Source organism: Trichosurus vulpecula, chromosome 9, assembly GCF_011100635.1.
Source record: "Trichosurus vulpecula isolate mTriVul1 chromosome 9, mTriVul1.pri, whole genome shotgun sequence".
NCBI lineage: Eukaryota > Metazoa > Chordata > Mammalia > Diprotodontia > Phalangeridae > Trichosurus > Trichosurus vulpecula.
In genome coordinates this window covers 62,403,498-62,424,719 of record NC_050581.1, presented here as the reverse complement: position 1 = coordinate 62,424,719, position 21,222 = coordinate 62,403,498, and the positions used below count along the sequence as shown (strand labels likewise).

General features: G+C 40.4%; 1 protein-coding gene across 1 annotated transcript in view; it reads right to left on the bottom strand.

Moving 5' to 3' along the window:
* Positions 1 to 20,297, bottom strand: part of GOLM1 (golgi membrane protein 1) — a 94,417-nt gene extending 74,120 nt beyond the window's left edge. The window contains exon 1 of the mRNA XM_036738171.1: positions 19,667 to 20,297. The gene's annotated coding sequence lies outside the window, so the exon portion shown is untranslated. The remainder of the gene's footprint in view (positions 1 to 19,666) is intronic.
* Between the last annotated feature and the right edge of the window lie 925 nt (positions 20,298 to 21,222).

Sequence of the window (21,222 nt, the reverse complement as noted above, 5' to 3'; positions counted from 1 at the left end):
ACAAACCAGCACTAGGCCTCATTCCACACCTACAGCCCACCATCACTCAGACCAGTCATCTGTGGTCTGAATGGCCACTGCACTGAACAGAATTCCAAAACATGACTTGTTCTTGGTGAAAATGAACACTGCTTATTTTTCTAAATGCTCAAAAATCACCCTCTTAATATGTGCAATATTTTTTCCATGAATTTATGTTAAGATACTCGGCTCTATCTTCTTCCCCCTTAAAAAAATATGGCACATCTGCCCATCTCTCTTTCTCTTCTCCCATTCTATATAATTTTTCAAAGGCTAGCAATTACACTTACAAAGTTTTTTTCATTTCCCTGAAAGGCAGCTCTTCCAAGCCTATTAACTTGAAATCACTGAAGAGAGTGAAAACCTTTAAAACTCTAATACTGTGAATATAGCTACCTCAGACCTTTAAAAAAAATCACTTAATGCTTTTCTTGTTACAAGTAAGGGTTCAGTGGGTGGGGGTAGGGCTAGAGGAAACGACTGTGGTATAAAACAAAAGGAAATAATAAAACCCTTTTAATACATTTTTAATTTACTATAGGAAGAAGCTTATAAGAGAAGCAGAGAGAGACCGTACATTTTGCTAGGTCTAATTTATGGTTTTTGTTATTTTTTAATCTTTAAACCTTCCGACCTAAAACTTGACTCAAAAATCCGTAATTTTTTCTGATGATTTTTCTCAGGCCCTAATTTATTTATTCCTAGATAGAGATTGATACAAAGACAAAGGGTAAATATAAGACAAAATTTTGTCACAAAGTGAAAAAGAAATCTACACTCAAAACACTACAATATTGTAGAACTCACATCTGAGTAACAAGCTAACTTTCTAGTACCAACTGAAGGCACAAAAGGTTCTCACTGTCTTTTTTTTTTTTTAACTGGGGGAAGGCAGGGCAATTGGGGTTAAGTGACTTGCCCAAGGTCACACAGCTAGTAAATGTGTCAAGTGTCTGAGGCTGGATTTAACCTCAGGTCCTCCTGACTCCAGGGCCAGTGCTCTACTCACTGCACCACCCAGCTGCCCCTCTCACCATCTTCAATACCTGCCATCCATGCACTGCAAAGGTTCCACTGAGCCAGAAAGGGGTTACGAAGGCAATTCAACAAAGTCTCCATATTCCCACTCTTTATCTTGGGTATTGCCCACCTCCCTATTAGATAGCTCAAATTGGATGACCCATAGACATCTTAAATACATGTCTAAAACTGAACTCTTCTTCTCCCCAAAGTCTTCCCTCCTTCTAACTTCCCTTATCACTGTAGAGGGCACCACCATTCTCCCAATCACCCACGCTCACAACTTAGGTGCCACCCTGGACTTCTCACCATCTATCACCACGCCGCCCCCATATCCTATCTGTTGCCAAGGCCTGTTGACTTCACTTTTGCAAGCACCTCTTCAACATGGCCCTCTTCTCTCCTCTTACCACTGTCATCACTCATCATTTCATGCCTGGACTATTACAATAGCCTGCTGGTAGGTCTGCTTGTCTCAAGTCTCTCCCCATTCCAAAAAACAGGTCTGACAATGTCACTCCCTCATTCAATAAAGTCCACTGGCTTCCTATTGCCTCCAGGATCAAAAACAAAATGCTCTGTTTGCCTTTCAAAAGCCTTCCTAACCTAGACTCTTCCTACCTTCCATCTAGTGACACTGGTCTCCCAGCTATTCTATGAAAAAGACAATCCATCTTCCAACTTTGGGCATTTTCTCTGGTTGTCCCCCATACCTGGAATGCTCTCCTATCTCTCCAACTATTGTTATCCCTGGCTTTCTTTAAGTCCCAACTAAAACTACCTTCTTCGGGAAGCCTTCCCTCTATTAATCATTTCCTATTTATCCTGTACATTGCTTGCTTTGTATATATCTGTTTGTATATTGTGTCTCCCCTCTTAGACTGTGAACTCCATGAAGGAAAGGTCTGTCTTTTGCCTCTTTTTGTATCCTGAATGTTTAGCACAGTGCCTGGCACACAGAAGGCACTTAATAAATGTTTGCTGATTACCTTCATCACATCCAACTCATATACTTTCCCCCTTCTCTCCTCAGACACTGCCACCCCACCCTGGAACAGGTCCTCATCACCCTACACCTGCACTATTGCTATAGTCTGCTGCTAGGTCTGCCTGCCTTAAGTCTCTCCCCACTCCAGCGTATTCTCCACTCATTTTTCTAACTGATCTTAAAATGCGGGTCTGACCGTGTCACCCTCCAGTGATTTCCTACTACTTGTAGGATAAAATATAAAATCCTCTCTTTTAAAGACCTTCATAACCTGGCCCTTTCCTATCTTTTCAGCCTTTTTGCATCTTGTTCCCCTCCTAACCTCTTGACAATCCATTAACACCACCCTTTTTTACTGTTCCTCGCACATAATACTTCTTCAGACTCCATGCATTTTCACTGGCTGTCCTCTGTGCCTAGAATTCCCTCCCTTTCCTCTGCCTGCTGGACTCCCTGATTTACTTTAAGTCACAGCTAAAATCCCACCTGCTACACAGTAGGCACTTAATAAATACTAACTTGATTTGACCACAGAAATGTCATTCAAATTCTCACTGCCCTCAAGCAGCGCCCCTCAGACTATTAATTACAAATGAACTGCTTAGCCACTTCAGGGAGGGAGCTTCCCTATCAATTTCCTAAACTGAAGAATTATAGATCCTGAGCCGCCACACCCTTTCCTATGTACAAAATGAACTTTTTATAAGTGGTTAACGAAGCATCATCTGCCTATGGTTTGGCCAAAAGAACAATAAACTACTCTTTTAACTGCGTACAGTTGCGTGTGTAGACAACTCTTGAGATTCATCTAAAACCATTTCAGGTTAAGGTAAGCATATCACACACAACAGTCACTACATCCGATAAAACAGAACTGACCGGAACTGGACTTCAAAAAAAAGCAACAGCTTGGAATTGGATTTTTTTTTTTTTTACTAGATGCTTTAAAGGAAGTGTTAACTAACAAAATACTGCTTACAAAACAACTAATAATTTGTTTAAATAATTGCTTAACAAAATAATAATAATAGGACCCTAGTAAGAATAAATGCTCCACCTAGACAATATGCAAAGTCTGAATGCACAGGAAAGGGTTTGGAAAATCTCTACTAACTGGGAGCCTCAGCAAAACCAACACTATATGTATTCATCTATTTTTACTCTTTGAACATTCTTGGAATTCTTAAAATTCCTATCCAATTTTGAGAAAAAAAATATTTTCTTTAAAAAAAAAAACACACTGCTTATTAAACGAGTATGCTGTAGTTAAGAGAGACTAGTTTCTCATGGCATAGATGAAGCATATTGATTACACTAGGGACTCCCAGGGGGGAATTCCCTCCACACAGCTTAATAGTTAAGTCCTAGGGAGTTAGTTATCTGAAGCACAAAAAGGTTAAGTGACTTGCACCCAGAGCTACTCAAATTGAGGTTCTCTCCAATCATGCAAATCACAAGCCAATTATACCTGTTCTGGGCAATTCTTGTTGAAGTCCTCCCACCATTTCACCAGAGGGTCTGTCCAATGTTCTTGACTCCTTCCTCCCCTCCTCCTGACATTACAAAGATACCAGTAAAGCATTCCGGCTGTCCCCTGGTCAGTCCTTGCCCTCCCCTGGATTGGTATGATTCAGACCAAGGTCACACAGCTGCTGATTGTCAGAGACTGGATTTGAACCCAAGCCTTCCTGATTCCAAGTCCAAATGCCCTATCCATTATGCTACAGCTGACTCCACACTCTAAGGGGGGAAATGCATCTCTTCATAGATGTCAAATAAAGCAGTAAAACCTATTTAACATTTGTAAAGTCCTACCATGAGCAGTGTGCATATATATCACACTCAAGGCCACAGTACAATTAAAGGTCAAAGTATAATTGTTTACTTGGAATCAATTCCGTAGGTGGAAACAGTTGCCCAGAAAAGAAGATCCAAATAGAAGGAAGGGAGAAGTATTAGAAACTGTGAGTTACAATCAGCTTTGCCTTGGGACTTCAGTTCAGGGGCTGATCTTGAGAAATGGAGATGAGAAACTGATAGGAAATGTCCAAGATTCATGAAAACCCTTGGCAGTGAACCCCAAACCACACTTCTCAGCTATCAGACAGGAGAATCCAAATATCATTTATTTAGAGCTTGAAAATACATCTTGGTCCTTATATATGAACAGGCCACTAACATCTAACATTCTGGGCATCAGTCAAGCGAAGCACCAATAGAAACGGAGTCATTGTGGCTCACAGTTTCCCTGAAGTGAAAGTACTTGACTGTTCTGGTTTAAAGTTCTCTTGTTAGATTAAAGGAAAAGAAAAAGGACCTATATGTACAAAAATATTTATAGCAGCTCTTTTTGTGGTGGCAAAGACTTGGGAATGGAGAGGATGACCATCAACTGGAGAATGGCTGAACAAGTAAGTTGTAGTATGATTGTAATGAATACTATTATGCTCTAAGAAATCACAAGCAGAACGGTTTCAGAAAAATCTGGGGAAGATTTATATGAACTCATGCAAAGGGAAGTGAACAGAACTAGGAGAACACTGTATGTGGGAAAAGCAATATTCTAACAGTAATCAACTGAGAAAGACTTAGCTAATCTGATTCAATAAAATAATACAATTCTGAAGGACTCATGATGAAAAATGAACTGGTGAACTCTGAAAGCAGATTAAAGTATAACTTTTTTATTTTATTTTTCTTGCTTTTTTAAAATATGGCTAATATGGAAATACATTTTGCATGATTTCATATACATAATTCATATATTACTTGCCTTCTGAATGGGTGGGGAAGGGGCACGAAGGAGGGAGAGAATTCAGAACTCAACTTTTTTTTACATGAATGCTAAAGTTTTTATATTTTTTAAAAAGTTCTCATTGAGTTATAGATTGTATAGAGAAATTTTTAAAGAGAACATTACAATATGAATTCTAATAATGCAGAGCTTTTTAGGCCTATGTTGCTAAATCATGTTGATAAAACTAAGCTGCTAGGGATAATGAACTGTTGACAACAATAAGGAAGCATATAAAGAGCCTTTGGAATTTAAAAGAAAAAATAAAAAGAACCCTTAACTATCAAAAGATTTTTTTTCTCAGAGCTACAAAACACCATCTGCTTTTCTAAAAAGTAAACTTAAACATTAACAAACATGAAAAGATACAGAGGACTGCACAGGAACTGTGAATTTCTATTTTGTAGCTTTTAAAGAATATACTAAATTTAACATAATAGTAATAAGACTTCCCTGATTGTGTCCCCTTTCGAATCTGATTTTGTTCTCTTTTATTTTTTAATGTTTCATCGATGGCCTTTTCCTCTTTTATATCATTATCACCTACTCACTTCCCCCCCTCCACCTCCTCCCTAAAAAATAAAAATCTTTCCCTTGTAACAAATAAATATAATACATTCATACATTGGTCATGTCTGAAAAAAAACATCACATTCTGCATCTCTAGTTCATTATCTCTCTGCCAAGAGGTAGGAAACATGATTCATCATCAGTCTTCTGGAGTTGTGATGAGTCACTCCATTGGCCAGTCTTTCAAAGTTGCTTTCCTTTATACTATTGAAGTCACTGTACAAATTGTTTTCCTGATTCCACTCACTTCACTTTGCCTTATTTCACAGGAGTCTTCGAAGCTAAATTTCTCTTAAGCCATCCTTTTCCTCATTTCTTATGGTGCAATAATACTCCATTATCATCATATACCATACTTAGCCATTCCCCTATTGATGGGCACGCACTTTGTTTCTAGTGCTTTGCATATATTTGCAAAGTAATATTATTTTTGTATACATGGGTCCTTTGTCTCTCTCTTTGATGACTTTGGGATATGTGCTTAACGCTTATATCACTGGATCAAAGGGTATACACAGTTTAGCGATTTGGGGAATATGGTTCCAAATGGCTGGGGGTACAGGTCCAGAATGGTTGGACTGATTCACACCTTCTCCAATAGTACATTAATGTGCTTGTGTCTTCCACAACTCCTCTAACAATTATCATTCTCCTATTTTGTAATTTTTGCCAACTAACTGGTGAGAGATGGAACTTTATAGAGTTACCTTAATTTATATTTCTACATTTCAAGTTTATTTCAAATCCACTAGTGATTTGAAACATTTTTTTTATGTTGCTGATAGCTTAATTCCCTTGAGTACTTCCTGTTCATTATCCTTTGACCATTTATATATTAGGGAATGGCTCCTGTTCTTATATATTTTTATCAATTCCCTACATATCTTGAACATCAGATCTTATCAGAAAAAGACACAGAAAAAATTATCCCCCTTTGTTTTTTCACTACATTAATTTTGTTTGTGTAGAAATTTGTCAATCTTATGCAACCTTATATCTGTTTTATATCTTGCAACCATCTCTATCCCCCTATTGGGTCAAAAATATTTCCTCATTCATAGCTGTGAAAAGTGTCTCTTTTCTTCTTTAATTTGTTTATGATACGGCCTTTTTATATTTAAATCATGTATTCATTATATATATAATGCTTTTTGAGGTACATGGTATGAAAAGTTGGGCTACTCTAAACCAAGTTTCTGCTACATCACTTCTCAGTTTTTGTCTAATAGTGCCCAATACAATTAGGATGTAACTCTTTGAAAAGGTTTAAATACACTGTCTTATCTAAAATATCTTTATAAACCACTACATTTTTTCCAGTCAATAAACAATCATTTATTAAGTGCCCACTCTGTGCCAAACAGTGCTAGGTTCTAGGGATACGAAGACAGTTCTTTCCCTCAAGACTGATCTCTGAGCATCAACCCAGAGCCCTTATCACTTATGTCTGAATGCACATCCATTCTGATGGTCTTTCCCTTCCATGTCAAGTCTGTGAGTCCTTCTGTTAGGCAACTAAGTCCCTGGGCATTTGCAGAAAGAAGGAAATAAAGGGTCTAAATAGCTCAGAAAAAGGAAGGGAACAGTCCACTTAATAAGGGTATATATCGCATCTTATTCATTGTTTTAGCTCCTTATGATATCATATTAAGGGTATATTTTTTCAACTTTTCTTGATTTTTTTTTTACATTACTCATATTTCTCGATTTTTTTTTTTCAATTATCTAGCTTTTTCCCCTCCTTTTGTAACAACAATGCTGCTTGCTGCTACTGTGGCTGTGCAAGGCCCATAACACCAGCACACAGAAGGGCTGCTAGCACAGGTCCTTTGATCTGCTTTTCTAAAGAAAGCAACTTTAAAGGGTTAACAATCTTACTTTAATTAAACATACATATACCATTCACTTAGTTCTGAGGGAAAACCCAGCACCCTGAACTTCAGAGCAAATACAAACAGAAATTACAAATAAATCAACAGACAGACTTTTACTGTCTGCCCAAGCACAACACATGCAGTTACCAGAGAGAAGCACCAACAGCTGGGTTTTCAAAGCTGGGGAGGCTGCTTCAACGGCTATTCTGAGGCTCACCACCAACACTCTTTCAATGAGTGTGCCCCGAAAGGCAAAACGCTCACCTCTGAGTTTATATACTCTTCTTCGGGGTCAAAGGGCGTCACAATCATGTGACTCAAACCCATGTGAACTAGGCCTTCCCTTGATATAAGCAGGTCATCAAAGTCTCCTGATTCAATCAAAGATTTCTTAGTGCTGAGAAGCACTCTAAAACAAAGACAAGAAAAAGTCCACTTTGCTTGCTATTACATTTGAAAAGCAAAACTCATCAAAGGTACTTGATTACTTCTGCATTCCAAAAGAGATAACAGTAAAAAAATAAATAAATAAATAGGTCCCATCCTAATTACCATAACACCCTCTCATTTTCACTCACACACCAAAAAAAGAAAGTTAGGAAGGGGTGGGGGTGCGGGCTGAGAAAGAAAGATAGATAAAACCCTTATAACAATTAAGCACTGAAGCAAATTCCCATACTGGTCATATCCAAACCTGTGTGTGTGTGTGTGTGTGTGTGTGTGTGTGTGTGTGTGTGTGTGAGAGAGAGAGAGAGAGAGAGAGACCTTCTTAAGCTTGTTTCATTGTTTTAGTCTTTGTGTTCGTATCTCCAGCACAGTGCCATGAGAGGCATTTAATAAACACTTGTTTTTTGATTATGGGATTATGCTACTGTGTTCAGTTGCTTCTAGATGGTTATTTGGCAAATCTGTTCAATCTTTATTTTGCTTTTCATCATTTATCATAAATTTCAAATTATATCGCTTTTGCTTATTCTATATTGTACATTTTAAAAACCCACAATCGCTCAGGCAGACAGTTCAAAGACTGTGATCACCCTCAGCTGACAACAGACAAGCATTGCAGAAATAATCCTGCCTTACCAGAGAGCCATGGGAATAAAGAAAACTAAAGTGTTAGGCAACTTTTCAAAGCCTTCAGAGAATGAATTACCTCCCAACAAAAACTGGCTCATTTCTGACAGCAATGAAACCCTAGCTATTTAAAAAGGGAGTGACAAAAGTTACATCAGTCAAAGAGAAATGGATGTCAACTTTTTAAAAAGGATTTAAATGTGCCCTATCCCAAACATTTATAAACTACTGAATTTAAATGGTCTACTCCATAAGGATTTATATAACTCCTCTTATTCATGGACTGTTTTATATCTCTCTGGCACAGTACCCTGCACGCATATATATTCTCCAATACTTCAAGGACTCATGGTTTTTATTGGCATAGATACTTCCTCTACACCTCAGTAAAGACCCTTCTTCACTTGGTATGACTGCAAAAATTCATCCCCTAATGTTCAGACTTCTAGTGATGAGGCTGTCCAAACTTAGCTAGGCTGGTTCTGGGACAATATCTATACATCTTTTCTTAAAAAGATTTTTATTTAAAGTTTTGAGTTCCATATTCTATCCCTCCCTCTTCCCCACCCCACCCCCAGATGGTAAGCAATCAGATATGGGTTATACATGTGCAATTACGTAAAACATTTCCATATTAGTCATTTTGTCCAAAAAGATTTGAATAAAACAGAAAAAATGGAAGGAAGGAAGGAAAGAAAGAAGGAAGGAAGGAAGAGAAAAAAAAAGGAAGAAAGAGAAAAATAGCATGCCTCAGTCTGTATTCAAGTAATATCAGTTCTTTCCCTGGAGGCAGACAGTATGCTTCATCATTAGTCCTTTGTGATTGTCTTGGATCATTGTATTTGTAATTGTATTGTAAGAACAGTTCTTCATAGAACAATATTGCTATTACTAGTTCTGTTCACTACGCATCAGTTCATGTAATTCTTTCTATGTTTTTCTGAAATCATCCTGCTTGTCATTTCTCATGGCACAATATTTCATTACAATCATAAACCACAGCTAATTTAGCCATTCCCCAATTGATGGGCATCCTCTGATTTCCACCTCTTTGTCACCACAAAAAGAGCTTCTAGGAATATTTTTGTACAAATAGGTCCTTTTCCTCTTTGTTGGATATCTTTGAGATATAGACCTAGCAGTGAATACCTATATATCTTGATCCTAGTCCAGTGCTTGAAGGCTTTCCAGATTAAAAGGACCCACCAGAGAGTTTGACTTACCTGGAGCAGCCAAAGAGGACCTAGGGTTTACCTCCATACCAGGAAGGAAAAGAACATCACTCATGACCTTATATGTAAAGAAGCTTAATAAAGGTGTGTTTAACTGAATTGCTGGGATCTAGCCTAGTGCTATATTTAATCTGTTACAGGTTAGTTACTTGCAAACTCACCTCCCTTCTCCCACCCTAAACACAAACAAAATTTCAAACGTCTCATTTAGAGAAAACAAGGTCCAGTTGGAAGAACTCAGAGGGAAGAATGTGATTTCTTTTTTTCAGAATTTATTCAACGAAAACTGGGCCTTCTACAAAGGCCCAAAGATTTGGAGAATTCAAAGCTTCCTCCCAAATGTACCGTAGTGATAAAAGGCAGGGAAATGAGATCTCTCTGCTATTCCATGGCCATTTTCGCATTCTTTCCAGCAGCCATGTTGGCCAGACAAGAGCCCACGCCTGGATGTTTTTAATTATTTTACCTCTGGAACTTGGGCCCTGAGCACCCATCCCCACCAACCTTTTCATTAGAGTCTGCCTCTCCTGGCCCACTATTTCAGGAAGATCCTAGTTATAAACTTTACTTCACTCACTACTCCCTTGATATTTTCTGCCCCAACTCCCCTCTCTCCAGTTCTGGAACCATAATCAAATCAGCTCAACTACTGTTCCTGGAAGGGATGTGACAATCTACTCCCTGTGGCCCAAATGACCATCTCCTTAATTTTCCTGATGAAATGGAAACATATTTGGGCACTTGCTACTAAAAGGTGTGTGTGCGGGGGGGGGGAGTTGTTACTTTCATATTTGTAAAGGTTTTTAATTTTTGTGAAATTTATGATTAGTAGTATTGATGACGATAATGATGGTTTCCCTGTCTCAACCAGGCTGAAGCGCAGAGGTACTCCCAAGCTCGTCCCACTCTGATCAGCAGGGATGCTCCCTTTGCAACCTGGGTCCCATTCGCCACTTCTTAGGCTACATGGTTCAATAAGTGTACGAAGTGTGTTAAGAGCTAAGGAAAACCAAGACAAAGTGCTCCAGACAAATACTTTCAGCTGGAGGAGGGAAGCAGGAAAGCTCCCTCAAAGAAGTCCCCAATCCTCCTCCGTATCAAAAATGCTTACTGAGCACCGATCAGGTAGTGAGGAAGCAAAGATTTTAAAAGATGCAGAGTAATGCTAAAATGAATTGTTGTTTAAAATAACTTTCAACTGAGCAAATTTAATATTGATTTCAAATGATCATTCTAAGGCTTCCCCCCCAACCCCGCCCACACACACACACCCTTGTAATTTAGCATTCGAAAAGGCTGTGGGGCTTCAGACAACCAACATGGAATGGAAGTTAGTCAGTGAAAAATAGTAGAGCTTTAATAGGTCTCTCCTGACTAAAGCATGTAGGATGGTATCAAGTTAACTGTCAGTGGTCCAGATTTAAAACGACAAGAATAATCAATTTCAGGCCAAGGTTCAAGGATTCCAATGATACTGAGAGATATCTAGCTTTTAAAAGTTTTCTATTCCAACAAATCATTATTGCATTATAATTCTGTCCCATTTAGGAAGTCACCAAGGCATTGCGGACATTTATATGGTCTTACAAGCTTAAATTACATAGGGCAGCACGATACAAAGAAAGTCTTGGTACAGGCATCAGAAGACCTGGGTTCAAGACCTGCCTTTGATGCTTACTACCTGCATAATCTTGGGCAAGGTACCAGTTCTCTGGACCTTGATTTCCTCATCTGTAAAATTTGGAGATAAGGGTATACAAGAGCGGAAGTTCTTAACCCAGGGTCCGTGAACTTAGTGGGTTTTTTAAAAAAAAAAAATTTCGATAAATGTATTTCATTATAATTGGTTTCCTCTGCAATCTTACGCATTTTCTTTAATGCATATAAAAAGATTATTCTGAAAAAAGGATTATAGGCTTCACCAGATTACCAGCACGCAGAAAGTTCAAGAACCCCAATACTAGAGGGACTCTCAAGTCACCGTTTTGATCTATGTAACAACCCTATGAAAAAGGTGGTGCCAATAAACTTAACCCCTTTCAGAAACAAAAACAGAGAAGTTAAGTGACTCCCCGAGGCACACAGGTCTCCGATATCTGAAGATTGAGTCCAACCCAGATTTCTTTCTCTCTAAATCAAAGCTCCCTCTTCACCACCACACAGCTTACATGAATACACTTAAAAACAAGGCTGCATGTTTCCTCCTAAAAACCATCACAGAAAGTAAAGCCTCTTTATGACCTCAAACAAAAGTCGTTTGATGGCATATTTAGATAAGTTCTAAACTGCTCTTTAAAAAAAGGTACTAACCATTTAAAAATGTAACCTCTTTAATATCCTAAAATGGAATACTCTAATTAGATTGTCCTTTATGAAGAAAAACAATGTTTCAAAAAGGAGATTTAGATTTTTTTCTTCTTCTAAAAGTGCACAAAGACCTACTTGCGGAAAAACCACCAGCAGGAGAATTTCAGGAAATAATCAGGAAGCAGGGTTCACCAAGGATCATGACCATGAAGAAAACTTTTTTGGACTGCCAGAAAAAAGACGACATTTTTCTGACTAAAGCCCTGATGTCACTACTCCCTTCTAATCCCCATACCCTATATAATAAGAAAATAAAGCAGAAATTAGTAAAAGTGAAAAGAATACCAGTTCAAAATGCTTCTTTTCCTCTTTCAATTCAATAAACATTTATTAGGCCCCTAAAGGAGGCAAAAACAAACGAAAAATATCCCTGTCCTCAAACTGCTTACCTTCTACTGGGGCAAGACAACATTCAGAAGGGTAAATAAATAAGAAATTATTGTAAGAGGTAGAAAGACGCACTGACAACTGAGGTTGGTGCGGGGAGATCAGGAGAGACTTTATACAGGAAATGAATGACAGGGTGTTTCAGGGTTCCAAGAAGTACAACTTGAGAAACACTAAGCTAAGGTAACCCTCTTCTTTTACAGATGAGGCACAGAAGGAGGAAATCACTTGTGCACAGTCAAAAGTCATTATGTGGAAGAGAGGACTTCACTCTGGATCTTCAGACCCCAAGTCCAACATTAGTTCTGTGACACCATGCATCTAATACGATCAACTGACTTCACTGCTTTCTTTGGTCTGAGTATCCTCCTACAAAATAGAGGTTATTTACTTTATTTGTTTGTTTTAAATATAAAGTCCTACTCCCATGTCACATCTTGACTTGGAGGTGATCGTGGGTTCTTGAGGGTTATGGGAAGTGAGGTGGAATCTCTGGCAGGTCCTATCAAGAAGTAAAGGCTTCCTCCAAGACAATTCCAAAGGATTCTTGATGGAAAATGCTATCCACCTCGAAGAAAGAACTGACAGAGTCTGAATGCAGATTGAGGCATACTTTCTTTTTGTGTGTGGTTTTTTCCTTTTGTTCTGTTTCTTCTTTCACAACATGACCAATATGGAAATATGTTTTACATGATTGCATACATATATATAAAATATATATATATATATATATATGTATATATATATATATATATATCAAATTGTTTACCTTCTTAGGGATGGGGGGAGGGAAGAAGGGGGAAAGGGAGAGGAAGGAAGAAGAGAGAAAATTTGGAACTCAAAATTTTACTTAAAAAATGAATGTTAAAAATAATCTTGTAATTGGAAAAAAATAAAACACTATGAAGAAAGGTGTAATGGCTTCCAACGCAAGCGGATTACAAAACTACTGTCAAGTCAATTAGGGAAAGGTTCTGATGTCAACGAAAGAAGTGGGCACTCCAAGGTAATTCAACACTGGGGTCTGGGATTTGGAATCAGAAAGACCTGAATTCAAATCTTACCTCAAACACTAATGGAGTAACCTGAGTTATCTGAACAAGTCACTCAAACGCTCTTTGTTTCAGTTTCCTCATGTATAAAATGGGGATACAATAGAAGCTACTTCACCGGGTTGCTGTGAGGGATCAAAATAATATTATGGCACTATAGAAATGCTAGCTATACCTATAAAACCTGACATGAAAGTAAAATCTCCAGACAATAACAGGAGGTATTTTTAATTGCTGTTTATGGTGTTAGAGAGCTGGTGTGGTAAACCGGAGAGAGCAATGTTCTTGGAAACATCAAGCCTTTGGTTCAAATCCTACCGCTGATACTTAGCCAGGGGCGAGTCAATTCGATTCAACAAGGATTCATTAAGCTTCTACTATGTCCCAAGAAGTCGGCTACGTACAGGGAGACAAAGACAAAAATACATGTTCTAGGAGCTTACGTTCTATTTAACCTCTCAAGTCTGTTTCTCATCTGTAATAAGGGGATAATACCTGTACCTCACCGGATGCGTTTAAGGATAATATTACAAGATCATTAACCAAGAGGCGCTCCATGCATGACACTCACATAAAACTCATCCAATATGTGAAAGAAACTTCCAACCAGCTGTCATGCAGATTTTAAAAATAAAACAGAGGGGTTATATGATGGCAATTCAGGATTAGGTTAGTGACAACGGGTATTACAGACAAGTTAATCTTAAGGAGCCCAGACTCACAGATCAATGCACGTTATGCAAATGGCCAAATGGGCAACACAATACTTCAGGCTGCAAAAATTTAGCCCTTATGAAATTCCTCTGTAGCATTACCTTGGGAATGCCAGTGATCCCCTCTTAGGCCCCAAGAGAGTTGCACAGATTCTGGGACTGGCAGGGCCCTACTCTGACAAACTAACCCCCTACCTTTCTAAGGGATCCCAAGAAGAAAAGATTGAGAGAATCTAGGAGGGAAGAGAGAGCACACAGGAGCCAGTAAGCTACTATGGTATCCAGATTCAGGGAAAGAACTATGGATTCTGAACGCAGATCGAAGCATATTACTTTCTCTCTTTTTTTACCCCTTTTTTCGTGGTTTTCCCCTTTTTGTTTGGATTCTTCTTTCACAACATGACTAACGCAGAAACGTTTAATACGACTGTACATGTATAGCCTATATCAGATTGCATGCCATCTTGGGGAGGGAAGGGAGGAAGGGAGAAAAAAGTCTGAAACTCAAAATCTTATAAAAGTGAATGTTGAAAACTATCTTTACACGTAATTGGAAAAAATAAAATACTGTTAAGTAGGAAAGTGTTTTTAAAGCAATTATGGGGGCGGGGGGAGGGGGGAAGGGTGGCCAGTACTCCACAATACCAGTGATGTGACTGAAGAATGTAGGGATAGATAACTGTCACTGAAAACCCTTCCAGACTACAGCAGCTGCTTTTCCCCTCTTTCCCTTAAGCTAACACTCTTCAGACCAGGAAAGCTTCTTAAAAAGTTTGCTTAAACATTTACTTTATCTTTTAAATCTGCAATTTTATATAAATCCTATAAATTACAGTGTGTAAATGGGGGGGATTTAATAGCAATCTGGAAAACACTCGCAAAATTTTTTGGGCCTCCCTTCGTACCAGAGAAGAAATCGTGTATATTTATGGTACTAAAAGAAAAAATGGGGGGCAGCTAGGTGGTGCAGTGAGTAGCCCATTGGCCCTGGAGTCAGGAGGACCTGAGTTCAAATTCGGCCTCAGACACTTGACACACTGTGTGACCTTGGGCAAGTCACTTAACCCCTCTACCTTCCCCCCTCAAAAAAAAAAGATAATACTATACATATATTGTATGCATTTCTGGGTTTCTAATTTTTTTTCTGTCATCATCATCCGCTGACCTTTGTGTGTCATCTGCAGCTCCCACAAACTCCCCCAAAATTCCCATTTCTTATGCTGACCTGAATGTGGAAGGGATAACTGCACTTATTTTGATAATCTAGGTAAGTCATTCAAATGTACAGTAGGGAGAGAGACTCCTGGGAGGAGAGAGTGCATTCAAACTGCCCTCTTTTGCTAGAGTACTATCTCCTGCTAGGAACTCAGAATTATAGAGTTGTGATTCATTTTTGCAACTTCCTAAGGCAGAAAGAACATTTAAACCAGGCCCCTCTGATGGACCAGACTGGCATTGAGCCTGGACCACAGACATCTTCTTGAGCTTGGTTTGAGCAGAAAGCTATTCCTAAAGGGAATGGGGTCAGGGGAGTAGCTTGAAAGGAAGTCTGGAGTCAGGAGTACCCTGGCCCAACCAAAGTCAGTTGGGATGAGCAAGAGTGACTGCCAACCCTGTCACCAGCACAGCAAAGCACCACTCCGTGGCCACTAAATACACCTAGCGACACATGACCTGGTGGCTACCAACCTGCATCAGAAGCTAGCTTTCTTTCATAAACTTTGTTGCTGAGTCCTTCAGTAGTGTCTGACTCTTTGTGACCCTACTGGGGGTTTTCTTGGCAAAGATACTGGAGATTTGCCATTTCCTTCTCCAGCTCATTTTACAGATGAGGAAACTGAGGCAAAAAGGGTTAAGTGACTTGCCCAGGATCACACATCTATTAAGTGTCTGAGGCCAGATTTGAACTTAGGAAGATGAGTCTTCCTCGCTCCAGGCCTAGTGTCTATCCACTGCAACACCCCATATTACAAATACAGACCTCAAAAACAACCTTGAAAATTCAACAACTAATCTGTATTGGAACCAGACCACTGTTATAAACAGAACTGTTGCCCATAGTCACCTAGGCATAATACTCAACTCTAAACATTTAAGAATATTAATAGACAGCAATAATTAATAAACAACCACAATCTCCAACCTACATATAACAAAAACTTTTCAAACTATAGAGACTTAGCAGAAGAAATCAAAATCCCATAAAAATAGTACCTTAGAGGTATATATCACTTTAGTCATATTGTCTGCTCCTGGATTTGTCCCAAAGACGCTTTCAGTGAGCTTTCAGAAGGTGAGCTTATGTCCCAATACTTTCATTCAATTATAAAAAGTCATTATTTTATCTATCTGTTCAATAGTCTACAGACCATTAACCACAGAAGAATGATGGCAAGATAACAACCTGTCCCAGAACCATTTTTATCTGAATTCGGTCAAAGAATGAGACAAATAAAAATGACATACATTCCTTTATAAACCAACAAATGACAAAACCCCATGCTGCAAAGACAAATCTCAAAAGATTCTTGAGAATCCAACAAATAAACTGTATTAGAACCAGAGTGCCCACAATCAACCGAGCGTAACAGTGACCCATAAAAAAAAATCTAAAAACATTTTAATAGATATTACCATGCTGAATATTCATAACCTCCAGACAATGCAGAATGAAAGATGAAGCATGCTACACGCTGCTGGACTGAAAGATGATGCACTCAAGATGCAGAGACATACATTTTCAGACAAGGCCAGTGTAGAGCTTAATTTTTTACAAGTCATATTTTCTACAAGGGCTTTGTTTTTCTTTTTCTTTTCCAGAGAGAGGGAGGGACAGTAGGGAAGGAAGGAAAGAAGGGAGGAAGAGAGGGGAGGGAAAGGAAGGAAGGGGAGGGGATTGAAGCATCTACTTTTAAATGCACAGACCAGAAAGAATCAGACACATAGTATAGCTCTGAAAGTCACGCATTGAACTTGTTGTGTATTTAAAGAAAAGAAAGTTGTCCATCACAGAGATACACAGTTTCATATATAGATAGCCCTTTTCTTCTGCTATACTACATATGTGGAAGTGCCCATTTTATTTGGAGTTTAAGTTTGGAATTTTTAAAATACAACTTTAAAAAATTATGTAGAATGAAAAGATCTCAAATTATAGAGGCTCAATGGAAAAAAAAAATCAAAACCATATGTGCACAAGATGGAGCATATTTCATCCCTATCATCCTGTCTGCTACTGGAGTTGCCCCAAAGATACTTTCAGTAAACCTACAAAGATGAACTTATATGCCAACAATTTTATTCAGCTACAAAAAGTAATCATTATATCCACCCTGTAATGACACAAACATTAAACAAACAAAAAGGAGTCTGTAGAATAGGAACCTGTTCTAGGATCATTTCCATCTGAATTTCATTCCATGTAAGAATGAAAAAAATAAAAATGATAGCATCTAACATTTATATCATGCTTTAAGACTATCAAAACACATCTCATGTGGTCCTCACAGTAAGCTCAAGGGGGTACTGCTATTTTTATCACAATCTTACAGTTAAGGAAACCGAGGAGTCAAATGAGAATGTAAATAAAGCATTTGCTTTGCAAAACTTAAATCTCTATATCCCTTATAAAATGATGGTGACAATCCTCCCCCACTCCTTTTTTTTTGCCCTCTAAACAATCTCATTCTTGTAAGTAACATGTAGTCAGCCTAGTAAGGACCTGATACTCGTGGTAGAAATTCAAAATTGTTTTAACTCCAGGTTCTACTTTTAAACCACGATATCCCATGATTCAATCTGTCCCTTTAACAAATTAATAATTATGGTCTAGAAATAAACTATTCTCCTCTCATAAGAAATCACCTTAAAAGTCACTTTAAAAAGAGGGAGAGGAGCATCAATGGTGATTCTGTGAAGGAATTAAAAGGATAGCCCTTACAAGCATATATCAACAGTGACAGCCAGTCTGGAAAAATTCCGAAACATGTTGTTCAGTCATGTCCGACCTTTCATGACCCCATTTAGGGTTTTCTGGGCAAAGCTACTGGAGTGATTTGTCATTTCCTTCTCCAGTTCATTTTACAGATGAGGAAACTGAGGCAAACAAGGTTAAGTGACTTGCCCAGGGTCACACACAGCTAGTAAGTGTCTGAGGCCAGACTTGAATTTAGCAAGATGAGTCTTTCAGGCCCAGTACTCTGCACCACACATGGAAAAGGCCTAAATTTGTACCCACCTGATATCCTTAACCTGAGTAATACAATACAACTCCAAATGACAGTTGCTAAATATCCTACTGGATAAATGGACCCATCAGGAGCTGGAAGTCCCCCCAGACACAACAGAGGGATTTTCCTGTAGGTAAGGCCACAGAAAGTTCTCTTTCCCCAAATTGAAAAAGGTAGGAAAACAGGTTGTTTTCAGCTTCCCAATGTCACAAAGACAATTCTATCAGTAATGTGTAAAAAGGGCAACGAAAAACAATGATTTTTAAAACCCTCTGTTCTATCAAACGTTACCTTTTAAGTCAATTATAACACTGGTACTTTAAGACGCATTCCAGAAAAAAAAAAGTGCTGTTGGAGGAAGGTTTCCACTTCAGCAGCGCTAAAGTTTTGCCTCACCCCAACACCATCAACGGTGCACTACAGAAGCGTAATCCAGCCGGTTTCCTCTCTCTTTTGAGAATTTCATGTTTCACGAAATTAGCTTAAGGGAGACTTTGGGTGCAGACGGGACGCCGATGCAGACCAGCAGCCAGCAAGGTGCCTGCTGACGGCAGGAAGCCCAAGTTCATCTTCCTTCCCGCCCCCCGTCCCCGCCCCCGACACCCTCTTCCCCAACAGCACCTGCCCCAAATCAACACCTACCCCTTGATAACAGAGGAAAACAAAATGAAAAGCAAGCTTAAGGGTACGGGAAGAGGTGAAGAACTCATTCTTCTCCCACGCTCCTGTATCGGCTGAGCAAAGATTCGTTCACAATTAGGGGAGGAACAACTTCATTTTCCCGATGGGGATGTATTTTATTTTTTGACATTAACATTCATGATAGAACCCAAGAACAAAAAAGAGTCAGTAAACCGCAAGCATACTAATGAGGAACATGGGGGGGGGAGGGGGGACCCACCTCCACTGGAGCAGGGAATCTTTGGAAAGAATGCCAGACCCCTCCCGGGGGAAGAATGGAAAGGACCGGCAGGGGAGGAGGGGGCACCAGGGCAGCAAGCAACCTTCCCTCCGGCGATATGAAACTGATGCCCTGTCCAACGTAGAAGTGAAGGCTACCCCCACCCACAAAACCCAGGAAGGGATCCCGTAACTCAGCTGAAAATAAAACAAAGCAAAAAACCAACAAAACGCCGGTAAAGGACAGAAATACATGGGGAGGGGGCTTGAGAGGGGGAGGGCCCCAAAGGAAAGCAATGTGGGGCTCTCTCTAAGGTCTAAGTTACTCCAGCAGAGGAGAGAGGAAGAGAAGGAAAGATGGGGAAGGCGGGGTGGGGGTGGAGATGAGCAAAGGGAAGGACAGAGGGCGCCCAGGAAGCGGGCCGGTACAACTCCGCCGACTCACCTTCTTCCCTCCTGGATCGGGTGGTTCGTGGCTCCCCGGGCCCTCTCACTCCAGAGCTAGAGCTCTGCGGGCCTCCGCAGTTGTACCTTCCCCGCCCCCGGCTCGGTCACCGCTCTGTTCTCCTAGCAGCCTTCCTCCTTCTCCTCCTCCTCTACGCCCTCGCGTGGTCCCGGGAGCTGAGCGGCCACCCCCTCCTCCGGCCGTCTGTCCACCCGGGAGGGAGCCTGCGCCCTTTGACTCCAACCCCAGCCCAGTCGCTGCCGCCTGAGGCAAAATCCCCGCCCTCTGGGGCTGAACCGCGCAGCTGGCCGGACGCGTCTGCAGCCGGGAGAAGGAAAGGTGGAGCGTGGAGAAAGGGGCTGCAAGGCTTTGCGCCCAAGCCGCAACCGCAAGCGCTGTTCTAACTGGGCTGGGCAATGCGGGGGGGGAAGGGGCGGGAAATCGGGAGTAGGGGGGAAGCTGTCGCTGAGGGGACCTGGGGGCGGGGCGGGGAAGACGGGACACGCTGCAGCGCAGCGGGGGGGCGGCAGCCAGGAGCCAGAGCGTGCTCCGCGGCTGGTGTAGCCCCTCTTCTGCTTAGCGCTGGGTCCGTCGCCCCTCTGCTGCCCAGCAAGAGCGCAGCCCCTCTTCCGGAAAAACAAGTTTCTGACCCACCCATCCTGTGCCAAGCTGAGTCCCTCCCTTCCTCCTCTCGGCCCCCGCTGCCCCACCTCCACCTCTTGATCCAGCGCAATCTGATTGCACCTAGTCCTGAAGAATTTGATTGCATCACCGCTAGGGCAGCAAAATTTGGGTAAAAAAGCGAGGAAAAGAGACGGGAAGAGTAGAGCTATGGTCAGAATGACCTTGACCCTGCGGAAGGGGCCCCCAACTATAGACTACCCTTAGCAGCCTTATTTTACCCTTAATCGCCTTAGGAAAGAAAAAAAAGTCCTCAGAGAAGGGGAGGGGGTTGCAGATTGGAGCATTCTTACACTTATCAAGATTTTTCCCCCGAGGCGTTTCCAGTTGGTGTTAATTTTGCACTGTTGTTTTCTCTCAAGCTGTTAGGCTAAGCTGCATTTTCTGGAAATGGCACACTGCCATCCAGACAGCCTTTGTATTACACGGTCCTTTAAAATTAAAGAGGTGCCCATAGCTCCATAAGCTTGACCTGGCCTTTTAAGGCCTTGTCTGTGCCTATTTAGTTAGGATTTCAAAAACCCCTGTTGGGCAAAATAAAAATACCTCCTCTACCTGCGTCCCGATGCCTGACATTCCTTTAACTCGGGACAAAATCATGTTCCAAAATTAGAGATAAGGCTTAAGATACAAATGCCCCTAGGAGAAGTAACTCAAAATTATTCAGGCAAAATGAAATGCCCGATCATCCCATCAGTCCCAGAGAACAGGTTTTGGTGGGAGGGGGCCTCAGAGTAGAAACAAAAGGATAAGAGGCAGAAGAAATCCGTTTGCGAAGATGAACTTTGACTATTCGCAAATTTGCCTGGGACTTGTGCCTGATGTGTTCCTATCTAGCATATCATAGTCTTTGATTTAAAACAGTTATTTAAAAT